General features: G+C 47.9%; 1 protein-coding gene across 1 annotated transcript in view; it reads right to left on the minus strand.

Annotated features, from left to right (window-relative positions):
- LOC115082071 (consortin-like) overlaps positions 1-12,829 on the minus strand; it is a 142,900-nt gene extending 130,071 nt beyond the window's left edge. The window contains exon 1 of the mRNA XM_029586337.1: positions 12,793-12,829. The gene's annotated coding sequence lies outside the window, so the exon portion shown is untranslated. The remainder of the gene's footprint in view (positions 1-12,792) is intronic.
- Between the last annotated feature and the right edge of the window lie 898 nt (positions 12,830-13,727).

The raw sequence follows: 13,727 nt of genomic DNA on the forward strand, positions 1-13,727 counted from the left end.
GCCCCCTAGTCCTTCTATTATTTGAAAGTGTAAATAACCGATTCACATTTACTTGTTCAAGACCTCTCATGATCTTAAAGACCTCTATCATATCCCCCCTCAGCTGTCTCTTCTCCAAGCTGAACAGCCCTAACCTCTTCAGCCTTTCCTCATAGGGGAGCTGTTCCATCCCCTTTATCATTTTGGTTGCCCTTCTCTGTACCTTCTCCGTCGCAACTATATCTTTTTTGAGATGCGGCGACCAGAATTGTACACACAGGTCTCATCTGGAATTTATGTAGGTTTATTGTAAGTTCTAAGGACCTTGTTTAATAGGCTTTTTTCCCCACATAGACACAAAGAGGGCCATTTGTCTGGCTAAGTTTGGATGTTAGGCCGAATAAATTAGCTAGCTAACTTCAATATCCGACTTGGATAACTTTATCCAGCTAACGATAGGACTGCTCTCCAGTACGACCAGAGTTAGCCGGATAAGTTAGCTGGCTAACTCTGAATATTGAAGTTAGCCAGCTAATTTATTCATCTAACCTAGCTCCACCCAAAAGGCCTCCTGGAACACCTCTGAGTTATCTGGCTAAGTTTTATCTAGCTAACCACTTAGATGGATATCTCAGAGGCAGTCAGTCAGCAGGGATTTTCAAATCCTGCCATTCACTAAGAGGATGCTGCAAGAAGAAATTACTACTTACCTGATAATTTTGTTGTCCTTACTGTGGACAGATGGACTCAGGACCAATGAGTTATGCACCTCTGCCAGCAGATGCAGCCTGCCAGTATTCTCTTCAAAAGCAACTGTGAACAGACTACCAAAAACTTGATTAAAAATAGTCAACCACTACTGTACTCAACCAACAGGAAACACTGAACTCTTTTAATGAGTGTATGTACCCCAATCTAGGGACTGGATGAACACTTGTCAGTAAACCCCTGGAACACATAGCCCCACAGAAGGACCATTAAACCAACCATGTGGCAGCCAAGGGCAGGAAGCTGAGTCCATCTGCCTACACTAAGGAAAATGAAATTATCAGGTAAGTAGTAATTTCTCTTTTCCTAGTGTTTAGACAGATGGATGTACCCAAGCTATTCCCGACTAGGGTGGGAGGCTGCCTGCGGTCCAGTCAACACTGCACATGCAAAGGCTGCATCCTCAGGGGCCTGCACATCCAGATGATAATACCTGAAAAAGTGTGTAAGGAGGACCACGTCACAGCTTGGTAAATGTCGACGGGAGACAAAAATCTACCTCCACCCATTACATTGCCTGAGCCCTAGTGGAATGAGCCCTAAACCTGAGTAGACAATAGCTTTTCAGTCTCCACATATGCGGCCATGACTACCTTCTTAATCCAGCGAGCTATTTTAGCTCACAATGCTGGTTCGCCCTGCTTCCTTCCACCATGATGGACAAACAGGCGATCCATCTTTCGGAAAGATTTAGAAACTTCCAGATACCACATGACATGTCTCTTGACATCCAAAGGACACAACAGGCGATACTCTTCTGCATCTTTTCCCTTATCCAATGACGGCAAGGAAATGGACTGATTCAAGTGAAAATCTGAGACCACTTTAGGCAAGAAACAGGAAACAGTATTCAGCTGCGTTGCTCCTGGAGTCACCCAAAGAAACAGCTCCCAGCAAGACAAGGCCTGTAGCTCGGAAATTCGGCATGCAGAACATATTGCCATCAGAAACATTGTTTTCAAGGTCAATAGCAGCAAGGAAAAGCTATGCAACGGTCAAAACATAGGACCCGCCAAGATATCCAACACCAGGTTAAGACTCCACAAGGGAACTGATCACCGCAAGGGAGGACAAAGATGATTCACTCCCTTCAAGAAACAAGCCATATCAGGATGAAACAATAAAGATTCACCATTGACCTGGCCTGTGAATCAGGCATGAGCCGCAGCCTGTACCTTCAAGGAATTAAGAGCCAACCCTTATTTAATCCATTCGGAAAAAATTCCAAAATGAGCGGGATCTTCACTGAATGAGGAAGAACATCTCTATCCTCACAACAAACCTCAAACATTTGCCAAACCCGCACATAGGTTAAGGAAGTGGAAAACTTCTGAGCATGTAGCAAGGTGCAGAAAAATAATCACACTTCAACAAGCGAGCCCTTTCAAGGGCCATACTGTAAGACAAAATCGAGTCGGATCTTCATGAAAGATAGGCCCCCTACTGCAACAGATTCTTGTGCGGCAGAAGACGAAGTGGAATGTCTACTACAAGTCTTCGCAGATCTGTATACCATGGTCTTCTCGGCCAATCCGGTGTCACAGAAGCACCATCCCCCTGTGGCCCTCAATCCCATAAATTATTCTGCCCAACGGAAGCCACAGGGAAAAGACACACAGCAGCTTGTCTTCCAGCCAGGATTGAACGAGAGCTTTGATAACTAAGGACTTCGAATCTCTCCTGTGACTGAAGAAGCAAGAAACCTTTGCATTGCAAGAAGTTGCCAACAGGTCTAGAAATGGAAGGCCCAAGTGATCCACTATCAGTTGAAATGCCTCATCCGACAACACCCATTCTCTCGAGTCCAGACTCTCCCGGTTGAGAAAGTCTGCTCTTACGTTGTCTTTTCTTGCAATGTAAGAGACTGAGATCACCATCCACTCATTCCATAAGTTGGTCTATTTCCAGCGACACTTGCTAGCTCTTGGTTCCTCCCTGCTTATTTCTGTAAGCTACTATTGTTGATTTGTCCGACATTATTTGGTGCGCTTGACCCTGCAGCCTGTCACTGAATTGCAAGCACGCCAACCAGACTGTCCTGGCTTCCAGGCAACTGATGCTCCAGAGAGATTCTTCTATGTTCCAGCGCCCTTAGAACATAAGAAATTGCCATGCTGGGTCATCCTGACAGTGAACTCTCCAACCCTGGAGACTCGCATCTGTCATGAGTAACAACCAATCCGGCGACGTCAGGGAAACTCTTTTTCTCAGATGAACCTCCTGCTATCACCACTGTAGGTGAAAGCAGATTTCCATTGGCAAGTGGAGCTGAACTGAATAGTCCTGCGACTGTGGGTTACAACGAGTCAGCAGGGAGCACTGAAGAGGATGCATATGTGCTCTTGCCCACAGCACCACTTCCAGGGTTGCTGCCATCAAACCAAGTACCTGAAGAGAGGACCACACTGTCGGGCGTAAATGTTCATCAAAAGACGCACCTGCAACATCAACTTCTGAATCCAAGCTTTTGACAGGAAACATTTGCCCTGCCTCATGTCGAACCAAACACTCAGGTACTCCATTGACTGAGAAGGCTGAAGACTGCTCTTGGCTAGATTCACTACCAAACCAAACTCTTGCAACAAGGAGGTCACCTTGCAGGTCACCAGGCAGCTCTCTTCCAGAATCAGCCAGTCGTCCAAATACTAGGATCCCATCTTCTCTCAACTCTGCTGCCACCACCACCACCATAACCTTGGAAAAAGGTTCTGGGAGCGGTGGCTAAACCAAAAGACATCGCCCAAAACCGAAAATGGCACCCCAGGATAGTGAAACACAGAAAATGTTGGTGCTCCAACCGAATGGGAATATGGAGATAGGCCTCGGACAGATCCAGAGAGGACAGATATTCCCCTGATTGTACTGACATTATCATCGAACACATGGTTTCCATGCAAAAATGAGTCATCTGCAAATGATGGTTGACTCCTTTGAGATCCAAGATGGGATGAAAGGAGCCCTCCATCTTGGGCTCAACAAAATAAATGCAATATCACCCCATAATTTCCTAAGACGTAGGCACTGGAACTACAGCCCTCAAACTGAGAAGCCTTGACAGGGTAGATTCCATTGCCTGCTTCTTCTGTGGGGAGTGGCAAGGAGACACTATGAACACATCCTGAGGACCACTGTGAAATTCCATCGCATATCCTTCTCGTATCACCTCCAGGACACATTGATCCGATGTGATTTCGACCCACCTCTGATAAAATAGAGAGAGACATCCTCTCATCTCTTGTCTCCGGGGGTGGTTTGACAAGGCTCAGGAGGATCCGCCACCCAAGCCTGCGCCTCTCTTGTGTTGTCTGGGATGAAAAGTCTGAGACCCGCCGAAAGGCTGAGTCCTCTGAAAGGTCAACCCTCTGTAGGGATGAAACCGCTTGGAACTCCTAAGACGACCCCTCATACCAAAGGGGCACTGTAACTGCTTCTTATCCTCTGGCAACTGAGGAACCAGGGACTCTTCCCATTTACTGGCCAGTTTCTCCAACTTGCTCCCAAACAAGAGGGAACCTTTAAAGGACAACTTTGTAAGATTAGCTTTGGAGGTCACGTTGGCCAATTAATTACACAGCCAAAATTGATGTCTAGCCGCTATTACCAAAGCCACTCCCCTAGCCAAGGTACAGACCAAATTGCAGCCCACATTTGCTAAAAATCGGTGGCGGATCCCATAACTGCTCTGGAGTTCACCCCAGAATCATCAACCTCCTGAGAGAGAAGCAGACAAGAGTGAGCCACCAAGGCACAACAGGAAGCTATCTGCAATGTCATTGCCATTGCTTCAAATGCTTGTTTGAGAATGGCCTCAATTTTCTTATCATGCACATCCTTCAAAGTCGCTCCTCCCTCCACAGGAATAGTCGTCTGCTTAGAGACGGCACAGAACAGTGTATCCAATTTTGGAAAATACAAACGCTCTTTCACCGCTGGATCCAGGGGGTACAAGCCTTCCAATGTCCAACCCGCTTTGAAATTTGCCTCCAGAGCGTCCCATTCAAGATCAATCAATTCTTGAATGGCTTCCATAACAGTGAAAAAAACAAGAGGCTTTACGCAAAGAAACCAAAATGGGATTCTTCCTTGGTTCAGACATGGAATCTGCCCCAGGTACTCCCAGCATCTTCAAGGTCTGGGAAATCAGGGCCAGCAGTTCATCTCCTGTAATGGAGAAGGTTTTCATGGGTAATGATTCAGATGGACTGAATCAAATCACGGTGAACCTAGAAGATGTGGTAGGCCTGATTGACAAACTGAAGAGTAGTAAATCACCTGGACTGGATGGTATACACCCCAGAGTTCTGAAGGAACTAAAAATTGAAATTTCAGACCTATTAGAAAAAATTTGTAACTTATCATTAAAATCATCCATTGTACCTGAAGACTGGAGGATAGCAAATGTAACCCCAATATTTAAAAAGGGCTCCAGGGGCGATCCGGGAAACTACAGACCGGTTAGCCTGACTTCAGTGCCAGGAAAAATAGTGGAAAGGGTTCTAAACATCAAATCACAGAACATATAGAAAGACATGGTTTAATGGAACAAAGTCAGCATGGCTTTACCCAGGGCAAGTCTTGCCTCACAAATCTGCTTCACTTTTTTGAAGGAGTTAATAAACATGTGGATAAAGGTGAACCGGTAGATATAGTATACTTGGATTTTCAGAAGGCATTTGACAAAGTTCCTCATGAGAGGCTTCTAGGAAAAGTAAAAAGTCATGGGATAGGTGGCGATGTCCTTTCGTGGATTGCAAACTGGCTAAAAGACAGGAAACAGAGAGTAGGATTAAATGGGCAATTTTCTCAGTGGAAGGGAGTGGACAGTGGAGTGCCTCAGGGATCTGTATTGGGACCCTTACTGTTCAATATATTTATAAATGATCTGGAAAGAAATACGACGAGTGAGATAATCAAATTTGCAGATGACACAAAATTGTTCAGAGTAGTTAAATCACAAGCAGATTGTGATAAATTGCAGGAAGACCTTGTGAGACTGGAAAATTGGGCATCCAAATGGCAGATGAAATTTAATGTGGATAAGTGCAAGGTGATGCATATAGGGAAAAATAACCCATGCTATAATTACACGATGTTGGGTTCCATATTAGGTGCTACAACCCAAGAAAGAGATCTAGGTGTCATAGTGGATAACACATTGAAATCGTCGGTTCAGTGTGCTGCGGCAGTCAAAAAAGCAAACAGAATGTTGGGAATTATTAGTAAAGGAATGATGAATAAAACGGAAAATGTCATAATGCCTCTGTATCGCTCCATGGTGAGACCGCACCTTGAATACTGTGTACAATTCTGGTCGCCGCATCTCAAAAAAGATATAATTGTGATGGAGAAGGTACAGAGAAGGGCTACCAAAATGATAAGGGGAATGGAACAACTCCCCTATGAGGAAAGACTAAAGAGGTTAGGACTTTTCAGCTTGGAGAAGAGACAACTGAGGGGGGATATGATAGAGGTGTTTTAAAATCATGAGTGGTCTAGAACGGGTAGATGTGAATCGGTTATTTACTCTTTCGGATAGTAGAAAGACTAGGGGGCACTCCATGAAGTTAGCATGGGGCACATTTAAAACTAATCGGAGAAAGTTCTTTTTACTCAACGCACAATTAAACTCTGGAATTTGTTGCCAGAGAATGTGGTTCGTGCAGTTAGTATAGCTGTGTTTAAAAAAGGATTGGATAAGTTCTTGGAGGAGAAGTCCATTACCTGCTATTAAGTTCACTTAGGGGCGGATTTTCAGAGCCCTGCTCGCCGGTGAGCCTATTTTACATAGGCTCACCGGCGCGCGCAGAACCCCGGGACTCGCGTAAGTCCCGGGGTTTTCGGAGTGGGCGTGTCGGGAGGCGTGTCGGGGGGCGGGGCCGGAGCGCGCGGCGTTGCGGGGGCGTGTCGGCAGCGTTTTGGGGGCGGGTACGGGGGCGTGGCTACAGCCCGGGGCGGTCCGGGGGCGTGGCCGCGCCCTCCGTACCCGCCCCCAGGTTGCGGCCCGGCGCGCAGGAGTCCCGCTCGCGTGCGGGGATTTACGCCTCCCGGAGGGAGGCGTAAATCTCCCGACAAAGGTAGGATGGGGGTTTAGACAGGGCCGGGCGGGTGGGTTAGGTAGGGGAAGGGAGGGGAAGGTGAGGGGAGGGCAAGGAAAGTTCCCTTCTAGGCCGCTCCGATTTCGGAGCGGCCCTAGGAGGGAACGGGGGTAGGCTGCGCGGCTCGGCGCGTGCAGGCTATACGAAATCGATAGCCTTGCGCGCGCCGATCCAGGATTTTAGCCGATACGCGCGACTACGCGCGTATCTACTAAAATCCAGCGTACTTTTGTTTGCGCCTGGAGCGCAAACAAAAGTAGGCTGTTCGCGCTCGTCTGAAAATCTACCCCTTAGAGAATAGCCACTGCCATTAGCAATGGTTACATGGAATAGACTTAGTTTTTGGGTACTTGCCAGGTTCTTATGGCCTGGATTGGCCACTGTTGGAAACAGGATGCTGGGCTTGATGGACCCTTGGTCTGACCCAGTATGGCATTTTCTTATGTTCTATGAAAGAACCATAACATGGTCTGATATGGTCCCAGTCCCAGAGGAATCTCCCCATCTTCCAGGGAGTAAGGATCTGCCTCATCATCAGTGCTATATGGGTTCCTGTCCTGATTACCCGCAGTTAACCGAAGCATGCTTTGGCGCTTAAACATAGGACTGGAAGAGGGAAGGGTCACTGGCTGGGGATCCGACCTGACAGGATTGGTTGTAGCTGAGGACTCCACCTGAAGAAAGGATTGCAATCCTTGAAAAAACTCTACCCAAGAAAAGGCAGAAGGATCCAGGCCAAAACCAGAAGGTACTGGATGGGGCCTTCTGAGCTGCCATTTCCTACAGAGGAACCAGTCAAGAGAGTTCCAAGGTCAGGCGTACTTCTAGACAAATCCTTAGCCAGACCATCACTAGGATGGGAAGAACCAGGCTTAACAAAGTCAGAGGATGACAATTCTTCCTGAGCCTCTAAGCAGCACTGACACATGTTAGAGGGCACGCCAAGCTGAGATGCCCGACTATGACAAGTAACACAGAGAGAAAGGCGCTTGGGTTTCTTGCTCACTGGCACCATTAGTAGGTCAGTCGACTAAGAATGTGCGCCCAGCCGACTCGCATTGAAAAATTTCAAGCACATAAATTTTATGCACATAAAAATTAGTCGCACAAAAAACACACGCACAAACAGTGCACCAAAATCTGGGCGCATCACTGATATGCTTAAAAAATGTGCGCACAGGAAGTGCACCCAAAACTGAGTACACAGTTCGTATGCAGATCCGGAAGCACTGCGCCCCTGATGTTCTGTAGAGGGCAATCGAACAAACACAGAAGTGCGCGAAAACCCTACCACACGGCACGCAAGAAAAAGCCTAACAGCCAGGCTTAAGCCCACCCGGACTGCTCAACCACCAGGCTGCCCAGTTTCCTTAACCTCCACGGGAGTGGGAATGAATGCTGGAACAGTGCACCAAGTATGGAGACCGGAGGAAGTCATACAAAACCCCTCTACACTGTCTGACTTTTTTTTTTAAAACTTGCCTGAGCTCAGCCCTTCCGGGGGTTTTAATAGTCCCCCACCCAGCCCATGGCCAACATTTGAGGTGGGCCTGGAAAAAAAGCGTTTAAAAAAAGATAAAGTCCTCCAAGCAGCAACGCTACACTCCTCTGCCCATTAAATCCAAACTTCCACATCCAATACCAGACTCTCCCTTTTAATAACTCTCCTCCCACGACTGCCTACCACCCCCTGGCCCGCTCCTTTCCATTAAATAGAAACCCAGGTAGAGTCCCCCCCCCTCTCAACCCCCTTGATCCTCCCCCACCTTTAAAAAAGTCACTGGTGGTCGGTGGAATGCCCGGAGTGCCCCCTAGCCCTGAGCCTGGTTGGCACCATTTACCAAAATGGTTTCCGACTGGCCTTTGCCCCATCATGTGGTAGAGGCAAAGGCCTTATGCCCTGCACTGACTACAAGTGACATTTTTAAAGGTAGAGGGCCGGGGGTGGTACAGGGTGGAAACACTAGCTCATCAGGATAAATTTTGGGATTCAAGGGAGGGGGACCCTACCTGGGTTTCTCTTTAATGAAACTGGAAAACAAATGGGATGGGGGCAGTTCGTGGGGTGGAAGTGAATTAAAGGAGAGGTATAGTATTGAACCCTGGGAAGGAGATAATAGGGGGCGTATTTTATGCAAAAATAACATGCAATATCTTTGCGATAGGGCTATATCGTGCTAATTGCTGTTTAACAACCCGCCTAAGTCCCAGCGGCCGGGCCACTACGGGCTCCTCCCAGGGGGCTTCGGCTTCCAAGGGTGAAGCTGCCTAAATCCCAGCGGTTGGGCTCCTCCCAGGGGAGTACCAGCTTCCAGGGTGAAGAGCACCTCTACGTCCTGCCTGAACATCTGCCTCCCGGCCTGCCACATACTAGAGACATTGAACACCTTTCCCAGTCTCCTGAAGGTCGGCCCAAGGGTCCACTAAATTGAGACTCCATAACACTATACTACTCTCATTGTTGAGGACAATATTTGAGTCTTAACACAGCAGTTACAGGCCGATACAGTAAAGCATGGCCGCGGTTACCCTGTTTCTAACCCGCTTTGTATGCACAATTTGGACGCGTATGTCTATCCCCGCGATTCAGTATCCGGTTTTACGCGTCCTTACCGCTTCTTGAAATCAACGCGTATCCCTTTACGCCTGCGGCATGTATATATGTTAATGATCAGATTAGCTATTCCCTCCGATACAGTAACGTGCGCCCAGATTATCGCCTTTTTAACCAGCTATTTTGCCGCGTCTTTAACCTGCAAATTTACCGCCTACCCTGACCCTGGCGTTAGTGTGGTGAACTTAGCCGCCCAGTCCCAAACCAACCCAATCCACAGAAAAAATGCTTCTCGCACAAGGGGGGAAAATTATTACAAAAAATAAAGCAAGGCACAGGGCGAAAATCATTTCTGTAATACGCTCGGGCATCAGGGATTGCCAGCTTGACAAGCGTCAGGCAAGCCCCAGCAGCCGGTGATCGGCGGCAGGGAGCGCAACAAAGCACCTGTGCGCCAGCTCTGATTTTCCGCCTCCTTCGGACGGGCAAGAGAGAGACAAAATTTCACAGGCAAACTTTCCCCCAGCCCCTGCTCACCTGCCCTGGCCGCGGCCACGCAAGCCCCAAGCAGCAGCAGCAGAAGGGCGTCCATGGGTACCGGTCTCCCATGCGGGCGCGCTGACAGCTCTGGAGCAGCCCCAGTCCTCTTTCCCCTCCTCCTGAGGCACGCACCGCGGCTCCCCTGCCTCCCGGGGGAAGCCGGCAGCGAGAGCGGCTTCAGCAGCCCGGGGCGGATCAGGCGCCCCCCATGCAAGGCGGCTTCCAGCAGCCCCCACCGGCGAAGGTGCATGAACGCACGCCTGTACGCCCAATTTGGGCGCTCAAGGCAGCAAAGGTGCAATGAACGCACGCTGTGACCTCGGACGTCCAGCTGGGCACTCAGGTCACGGCGTGCGTTCATGCACCTTCGCTGCTTTGAGCGCTCGCCTGTACGTCCAATTTGGGCGCTCAAGGCAGCGAAGATGCATGAACGCACGCCTGTACGCCCAATTTGGGCGCTCAAGGCAGCGAAGGTGCATGAACGCACGCCGTGACCTGAGTGCCCAGCTGGACGTCCGAGGTCACAGCGTGCGTTCATGCACCTTCGCTGCCTTGAGCGCCCCAAATTGGGCATACAGGCTTGCGTTCATTGCACCTTCGCCGGTGGGGGCTGCTGGGAGCCGCCTCGCATGGGGAGCGCCTGATCCGCCCCAGGCTGCTGAAGCCGCTCTCGCCGCCGGCTTCCCCCGGGGAGGCAGGGGAGCCGTGGTGCACGCCTCGGGAGGAGGGAGGACTGGGGGTGCTCCGGAGCTGTCAGTGCAACCCGCATGGGAGACAGGCACCCATGGACGCCCTTCTGCTGCTGCTGCTGGGGGCTTGCATGCCGCGGCCACGGCAGGTGAGCGGGGGGGCTGGGGGAAAGTTTTGCCTGTGAAATTTCATCTCTCTCTTGCCCGTCCGAAGGAGGCAGAAAATTGGAGCTGCGCGCACAGGTGCTTTGTTGCGCTCCCTGCCGCCGATCGCTGGCTGCTGGGGCTTGCTGGCGCCGGGTGCTCAAGGCAGCGGGGTCTGTAGGAGAACCATCCACTTTCCTGGTGGAATGACATTTCAAATGACATTTGAAATGACAGGTACCAGCGCACCCAGGATACTGTATAGGCGCTGTATACTGCTCTATACAGTAAAATGGATTGCGCACGCCTTCCGCTTCATGGACACGCTTTGGAAGCGGCTTGCATTTGAGTCTCATTTGAATACTGTATCGAGCGATATGTGATCCAAACTGTGCGCGCAGCAAACGAGGGTGCGCTCGGCACTGCCGCACTCTTTCGTACGCGTCCTTACTGTATCGGCCTGTTAGTGTGGGCTATTGCCACTATTATGAATCATAAAATCAAGATGCTAGAAATATGCTGTCAGGTCTTCTACTGCAAGAATGGCTCTGTAGGGAGATATCTCATGTTTACCATTGATGCACCATTTATGAATTATAATAGCCATGTACAAGCCAAATTCTGACTGGCCCCAAAAAGGCAACTATCACATCAAGAAAAGGAACTTTGCCCAGGTGAACTTTAAAACCTTGTCTCTGTTGAAAATGAAGAGGCATTGTCCTGATACACTGAAGGATTCCTTATCAGATGTGCCTGTTTGTCAGTTCCTGTGCAAATATAAAGCAGAGAGGCAACGACTCAAGATCCTAAGCAAGTTTCAGGGATAACCAAGATAGCAGAGGTCAGAAAGACCCTCACCCTAAGGGGAGGGAAGTCAGAGAGGGAAAAAAACACTGGCTCAGACAGCTTGGCATACAGACATGGCAGTTCTCCCTCCAAAGAAATGGGGAGGGGGAAGAAGACCTGCAACATGGCAGGACCCCGCCAAAGTAATGGGGAGGGGGGAAGTCCTGCAATATGGCAAAGACCCTCTACTCACCACGTGATTATGCATCAGCTTAGCATATTTATCAGCTGGAAAGTATATGACAGGGGGGCAAGGAAGAAGAAAACAGAAGACAAGCAACTGACCCCCTGAAGAAGAGGAGACACAAACCCTGAATGCATATCCTGGGAGAAAACCCGGAGAACAGATCCTGAAAGTGACCCTAAAACCTGTGCTGAAGCATCCCTGAAAGCAAAGGGGGTCCAGAAGCAAACCAGCCCTCCCAGCTAGCAAGAAGGGAAAAGACCAGGTGTGGCCAGGTGATCAGAGAGAGGAGACCCTGGCTCAGGTGAGGAGCATGACACAGAGTCATAGACACTGAGGGGTAACAGCAAGCCCAGACAGCTGGCAAGCACCAAAGCCAGAAGCTAGCCTCCTTCCTGCACAGCCTGCCCACATTCTCCAGCTCTCCAGCCGGAGCCTGCTTCAGAGGTGAACAGAGATATCACCTGAAGTTGGAATCAGGGGTAAGTAAGATAACAATAAGTATTAATATCTTAAGCAAGCTAAGGTTTATGACATGTGTGAAACTACCCATGATAATAGAACTTTCTCTAGGGAAAACTGGTGCTTAGTGGCCAGGATGTTAGAGATAGGAATTGCTGTTATTTTCTAAATGCTATGTCCTACCAAATCTGATAATTAAAAGTCTATTTCTGAGGAGAATATATGTTGTCTTTTCCCTGACTTAGGATCCGCAAGTAAGTTGGGAGAGCAGCTGGCAGTGGCTTGTAGCAGACAGATCCGTGCACCCTTAAACCTGCTTACAGCTCCAAGAAGACTTCTGAAGTGCTGGTAGCTCTAAATCACTTAGAGATCCTGAGTGAATGAAAGGCTTTAGAAAACATCAGGGAGCCCAATTCAAATCTTGCATGTTTCAGTTTCTTCCAATGAACATAATCCTATTACAAGGTTTGAAACAGGCCCAGAATTATTATAAATGTTTGTGCAAACTTGTAATTAATGGTAATAGGATACATTCTTCCTCCTGGAAGTAAGTTTCTGCCACCTGCGAAGAAAGAAAAAAGGAACATATTAGTCATTTTCCTGGTCTTTAATTTGTCTATCATTTTTAAAATAAATCTTTAAGCATTATCAAATGTAAAAAGCAAGAAAGCTTTATTTTCACCATTTTACACAAACAGTACACTCAACAAGAAAAGAAGCAGAATCCAAAATCTTAACTCAGAGGTCTACGACCAGGCAAGCAAAGGTGTGATAGAGGCAATTTCCTTATTCACAGACTTACTTAGACAAAGACAGCTCTAATTTCACCATTTAAATATGCAGATCCATAAAGCCAGAAATATTAATAAAGTGTTTTAAAAAACTAACCTCATCTGAATGAGTTCAGCGTTATTTATAGAGCAGCCACTTGAACAATAACATTTAAAATTTCTGACAGCCCAAAATAAACAACAATCAAGTAATTCATATTCATCTGTACCACCTCCTTTAATTCTTTCTATTAAAGAATCCCCCCACTTCATTCAGGTCATAAAATATACTTTTGTCTAGAAGGATGCCTCTAAGCAACCTCAGATTTCTACAAGAACATTCTGGGGTACACAATCCAAATTGGGCACCTAGGTTCAAACTATGTGGGTACTTTATTCTTGGTGGGGGTGCACCATGATCAAAGCAAAAGTTACAAGAGAAATCTTGTTTAGCTGCAGAGTTTTGCACCTGCTTTCTCCGCAGCAAAGTTGTTGGTACAGAACACCACATTATATTCACACCTACACGGATTGATTTAGTAGATTTATGGCTCGCCAATCCTAAATACTTGCTCTTGATGGATTATAAACAATATAAAAATATAATTAATATATGTGCAAACCTGAAAATGAAAAGGTATTTATATCCCACTTCTATCACAAAAAGTGCTCAGAGCGGGTTACAATCACTAAAAA

Source organism: Rhinatrema bivittatum, unplaced genomic scaffold (assembly GCF_901001135.1).
Source record: "Rhinatrema bivittatum unplaced genomic scaffold, aRhiBiv1.1, whole genome shotgun sequence".
Taxonomy (NCBI): Eukaryota; Metazoa; Chordata; class Amphibia; order Gymnophiona; family Rhinatrematidae; genus Rhinatrema; species Rhinatrema bivittatum.